The sequence below is a fragment of the Haliaeetus leucocephalus genome, unplaced genomic scaffold (assembly GCF_000737465.1).
Source record: "Haliaeetus leucocephalus isolate CR32 unplaced genomic scaffold, Haliaeetus_leucocephalus-4.0 Scaffold273, whole genome shotgun sequence".
NCBI lineage: Eukaryota > Metazoa > Chordata > Aves > Accipitriformes > Accipitridae > Haliaeetus > Haliaeetus leucocephalus.
The window spans coordinates 10,888,060-10,893,935 of record NW_010972709.1 but is presented as its reverse complement, the minus strand read 5'-3'; the positions used below and the strand labels follow the sequence as shown (position 1 = coordinate 10,893,935).

Here is a 5,876-nt window from a genome sequence, read left to right as displayed (position 1 = left end):
GCCATGCCAGAGCGCAGGCCGCCCGCCTCCGTTTCTGCCGCCGCCATCACAAGGAGGCGCCGCCACAGAGCGCATGCGCGTCGCCCCTCCGCTTCGGCAATCTTCGGTAGCCCCTGACGGAAACCTACGAACTGCCCGAGCTCCACCCCCCCGCTTGTACCGCTCCCTGGCGCCCTCGCTATAGCGCGCCCGGCGCCCCCACCTCCTCGTTCTTGTTGTTCCCGGTGCTGCCCCTTCCAAAACCCTTATTTGTGCTTCCCCCATAAGTCCTGCTGCTCTATGCCCACCTCTGCTGTGGGATACCAAGTAGCTGCAGGATGGTAGGACTCATGCCAGAGCCTTCCCCTGCCGGGGCATTTTCCTGTGTTTCTGCCAGCGCAAGAGTAAGACCCGCAGCTGCCCCCGGGGCCTGCAAGCAAGCTGCTGGATGTCCATCTTCCCAAGGCCACAAGTGGGGTCTTCTGGTCCCCCCAAGGTGCCGCCAGCACCATCTCAGAGCTGCCTGGCAGGGCACTGCCCCTGGGACAGCACCCCTGGAGCATCTCCACCAGGATGCCCCAGCACCCCCAGAGCATCTCCACCAGGATGCCCCAGCACCCCCAGAGCATCACCACCAGGATGCCCCAGCACCCCCAGGGCAGCACCACCAGGGCAGCACCACTGGCTCTTGGCGCTCTGTGTGCCAAAAGCCTTCACTGGAGCCCGTGCAGATCCACTGCAGCTGCCCAGTTTGTGGCTGGGGAGGCTACAGGTGATCGCCAGCCTGCAACGGGACATGGTGTGACCTCGGGTCCCCGCGCTGGGCAGCACCAAAGCTTCTGCCCCAGGTGCTGGCACAGGCCACTCATGCGGCCACCCCGTTTCTCCAGCAGCTGAGCCCCACATCTCCGCGTTAGTAAAAGATGGATAAACCTCATTATGTTGCAAGCAGTATTTGGGGTTTTATGGCAGACTGAAAACCTACTACTCTACTGGGTGATCTGCACACACTGCAATTTATGTTCCTCAGAAGATAGATACAAGACACTTCAGCCCAGTCCGTGTAAATATGTTTTCAATTGTTGCCTTTGGAGGTCCCACAAGTCCGTTTTGTCCTTGTTTTCTCATCCACAACATTTGTTTCCTTTTCAGAACATTTATATTTTATTAACACATTCCATACAGCTTACTTGTCATTACACGGTGGGATCATGCCCGGCAAATATTTATCTTGCTTCAGTAACAACTTTTAAACAACCTTCCCAAGTTTTCAATGATACGGGTAATCCATCCCACAATTCTGCCCACTTGTGGCATCCTCCTTCAGCTGCCCTCACCATGGCAGGGCTGCAGGAGCCTGACAGCTTGGCCAGGGAAAGAGAAGCATTCCTGGGCTCTGTTGCTGGAATTCGCAAATGCCACAAACAATCAAATAAATGAAGAGGTTTACCCCGTGTTGTGGACAGATTTTATCTAAGCATCTTTGCACAGCCCCCGCAGACATACATATATGACCTATAAGCAAGTGCACACAGAGGCCCTCGGTTCATTATTCTCGTAAATATGATGGTCTTCTCTCATGCTGGCCAAAAACATCCTCCAGAGCTTTCAAAATACGAAAGAAAATATTTTTGCTTTATTTTTCCCATTATTTTATTTATTTAAATTTTATCTTTCCTGTGATTTCACTTATTCTTTTCTCTTTGAATGCAATAAACAGTTGACATAGCCCTTGGAAACCATCTGGAGGCTTTTACAATATTTATGGTATCACCCAGTATTTTTATTGGAATATTGAATCACCCCAGAGAACTGCACTAAAGCCACAGACTCTCTGGTAAATTGTTTAATTATGTAACTTTGTTCTCCTGGTGACAAGCATTTATAAACTCTCCTTTTACAAAACATGTAATAGAGTTAAAAATTGCAGCACAGCAAACCAAGCTAATGGAAACCAAGGCAGATCCCATGGGCTGCTCCCCACTGTGCTGCCGATCCCTCGGCATCAGGCAGGCTGCAGCGCTGCGGGCAGCTCTCCCCTCACCCACCCTCCCCAGCTTATTTAAGGATGGAGGCTGCCATCCTCAGAGGTGGACAGACTGGAAAAGAGCTGAATTTGGGCTACATCAGGGCTCAGGTGACTCCTCGCACCCAGCTAAGACACTTCTAGGCTCTAAGGTTGCGTCCTCAACCTGCAAAGGGTGGGCACAGGGATAAACCGTCCCGTGTGCGAATTCACAGCTCCGACTCCCCTTGCAGCTCAGAATTATGGATCTTGGCCAGTTCCCCCAGCAAGAGGATGCTACGGGCAGGGCAGGCTGTAGGGACCGGCCACCCATCAGAGGGGCGCAGGGACGCAGGGGAGCACCCTGGATTGCCGCAGGCTGCTATGCTGGAGGCACCCCTAAAATGTGCAGGAAACAGGACCCATGGGGCGACCACCAGTACTGACTGGCATTGCCAGTGAACCCCCCCGGGGTTAGGATAACATAAAAGAAAATGCATGCAGCCTGGCGTCATAAGGAGAAAGTTCTGTGGGCTGTAAACGAGCACGCAATAAATGCAGGTGCCTGGCGAGCTGGCTCCATCCCAGCCAGCTGTAACACTGGCGTCTGCTCATGGATTATAATTTTCACCAATAACTGAACTGAGCTTGGCCAGTTTGGTCCCCTGAATCTCTTCCTAAGGGTCAATCATCATTAGAGAAAATGTGCTCGAGTGTGTGATGAGCATTGCGGAACACCGTGTCTTCCTTTTTCCAGAATGAACTTCTTTCTCCTCCTGTATTTGTATTTTAATTTGTGATTTTAAAGCCTGTTTTAGCTGCTCCAGCCCAGAGGTAGAGAGTAACATTTTCAGTATTCACAGCCGCGTTGTGTTACCAAACACAGGCTGCTGTTTCAGACGCTGAGCTCGTCAGGAAGCACATTCCTGCGGCTCAGCCCTGGAGATGTGTTGTTCGGCTGCGAAGCAGGAACGCACCCTCGCACCCCACAAGTTCAGCAGCCAAGAGCAGGATAAGGATCAGATGGGGAAATGGCACTGCCAAGACACACGGTCTCGAGAGGAGGAAAAAAGCATTGCAGAAGGGAGCAAGGCTAGAAACATGCCAGCAGAGATGAAGCATGAGCCAGTCCCGATGGATCCAACCCCTCCAGACCTTCTCATGTGGAGCTTAGGGACAAAGCTCCTGACTTCAACAGGCCCAGAATACTCATTAACTACAAATGGCATGTTAAGAAAGATGCGCTTTTAAAACTGCAAAGGAAAAAGAAAAAAAAAAAAGAAAACCGCAAAGGAAGAATTATCCCTGCTGTACTTCACAGCAGGTTTTCACATTTTCTTCAGAGGACCGTAACCCCCAGTCACGCACAGCGCCGGTGCGGGGGCTGCATTTCTGTACATACTGATGTCATCTTTCTGGCTGCCTTTTGTAAACATACCATAAAGCTCTGCTTATACACCCCAGGACCTCGCCTCCTTGCTGTCTGTACTAATAATGTTTATTGCCCTGCCAGGGAACAGGAAGTCTCCAGAAAATGGCAGGGTGGCAGGTAAACGAATGCTGAGTGACCATGGAGAAGAATATCATTTCTTCTTTCTCACGCTGAAATCATTTGTGAAGGAAGGAGTTGTTGAGGTGAATTGCAGATCATGTAGCCAAGAGTGGGTTTGCCCAGTGGCTGCTGAGGACTGTAGCTCGCCTCCGCTTCTCTGCCTGCCATAGTGGGGAATCTTGCGTGGGTGATGTCTCCCCCCAGTTCATAACACAATGCACCCAAAATGTATAGGCTTAAGCTCTGGGGAGAAGCTGCAGGGGCCAAAGATCGCAGGCAAGATCACACTGTACCCTCAGCATACCCCTGTATTCCCAAGACTTGGATTATGAGCCCAGACACAGAGCTGTAGTGCCTGCTGCCCACCATGAACTGGCCTCATATGCAAGGTCTTGGGGAAGAGAGAAAATTGCAGTCATTTCTCCCTCTGAGTGTCCTGAGAGCTGGTTGTGATTTCAGAGCTATTTCAACTACTTTAATATGAATTGCAAATCCTACTGAAAAGCTCCTTCCGTGAGCACCGTTGGTTTCTGTTGGCTGGTGCCAGTGTTTGAAGCCATTCTTCACTGCGTGTGTGAACCCTGTGCAGCTGTCAGTTTGTGTCAGATGCAAGGTTTTAGAAGAGGTATTTTTACATACTGTATTTCCATTGAAATTAGAGCTTATGAATGGAAGCATTTATTTAATCTATAAACCAGGTAGATGATTTGAAACACTTTTAATATTCACTATGACTTTGAGAAGAAAGAAAACCAAAACCTTTGATCAACTGCTGCCCATATTGCAGGCCAGATACCCAACAGGCTAAGGCTGAAAGAATATGCATGATCCAGTCTTGCCCATCTCAAGCATTCAAAACTATGAGTTGGAGCAAAAAAACAGTTGGCACCACTGGTCTGCAGAGCAGAGACACGACATGTATCCCCCTACTTAGAAGAATAATGATTCTTTAAATATTTCTCTTGAATGGTCCATTAAGTTAACATGTGGAATGACTGAAAAAGCTCTTTCAAAAAAATATCACGTGTTCCTCAGTCTTCACCCAACCTGTTTACTTTTACCTGTGTCAGACGGGTGTGCCTGCACCACAGGCACCATGGGCACTGCTGCAGACCTTCCCCAACCCGACCCTGTACTGTAGCAAAGAGCTTTACCAGCACAGGCTCCACAGAGCGCTGGACTGGAGCTTGTGTTGTTATAACTGTGTGATTAAATGAAATATTACCTGCAGTCACATACCAGCTCACAATGCAGGTTTATGGTCATTTGCACTTGCCCTTCAGCGGCAGTCCCCATGGCACGGCTCTGGGAAGGCTGTGCAAGCGCACCCCCGAGCTTGTGACAGCACATCTTCCCCACGCTGGTCCCCACACCAGCTGGGTTATTGCAAACTTCTGAACGTCGCATGTACTTCACCACAGCGCAACATGCCCAGCAACTGCAGTTTGCATGAACAGCACTGAGGGAGAACGTTTACATTGTGCTAAAGAGTTTTGAAAGCACTTCTAGGCATAGCAAGTTTTGTAAAATCCTTGTTTTACAAACTGGACTTTGGGATGCATGAATTTAGCCTCAAAGCCAGAAAAAAAATCTTGCACCCAAGTGCAAGTCCCAGCGTCCATTATGCAGTAGCTAGCAGGAAGGTTTCTGTTTCACTCAGCAGAAAAAGAATGTTAATTGCAAGCGAAGTTGAATAGTGAAATGCTTTGCCTAATGAAGCACTGTGCAGGGGGAAGGAGATAAGCTCCAGAGACTGATCCTTTCTTTCCCACAGCAGAGAAAGGTAAGAGTGCAAACTCAGTCATGCTGCTCTTTTTTTTTTTTCTTTTCAGCTTTGAAACGGTCACTCCATTCCTAGCAGGCTTTCTTTGGCTTTCCAGCCGAGCTACCTAAAAACTATAATAAACAGTCAATCTCTTGTGGGCTTTGTAGAGGCTTTCTAGTCTGTAAGAGTGAAGCTCTGCGTTCGGGAGGGTCTGCAGTCAGTGAGGAGAGGAGATTCCTATTCCTGCTCAAGTGAGACAGACTGGGGACAGACCTGTCATTCCAGCGACCAAAGCCAGACCCTGCCACATCCTCCTTTCTAGACCAGTTAGCAATACACCCGCGGTAACATGTCCCCGGCCACCCTGCGCCGGCAAACCCGGGCTACACGGAGCCCAGCCCCGGGTTACGGTGCGGCGGGCGGGAGCGACTCATTCATCACCCCGGGGCGAGGCTCCTTCTCCCCGGCCCTTTGCACCGGCTCCCCGGGGCCGTCGGTGCCCTCCCGCAGGCGGCCGGGCAGCCGGCCGGCCCGGGGGACCCCCCCCCCCTCCCCGTCCCGTCCTTCCCCGGCTC

The 5,876-nt window shown here is 50.6% G+C and overlaps 1 protein-coding gene across 1 annotated transcript in view; it reads right to left on the bottom strand.

Annotated features, from left to right (window-relative positions):
- Positions 1–5,876, bottom strand: part of TP53RK (TP53 regulating kinase) — an 8,252-nt gene that overhangs the window by 1,132 nt on the left and 1,244 nt on the right. The window lies entirely within an intron of this gene.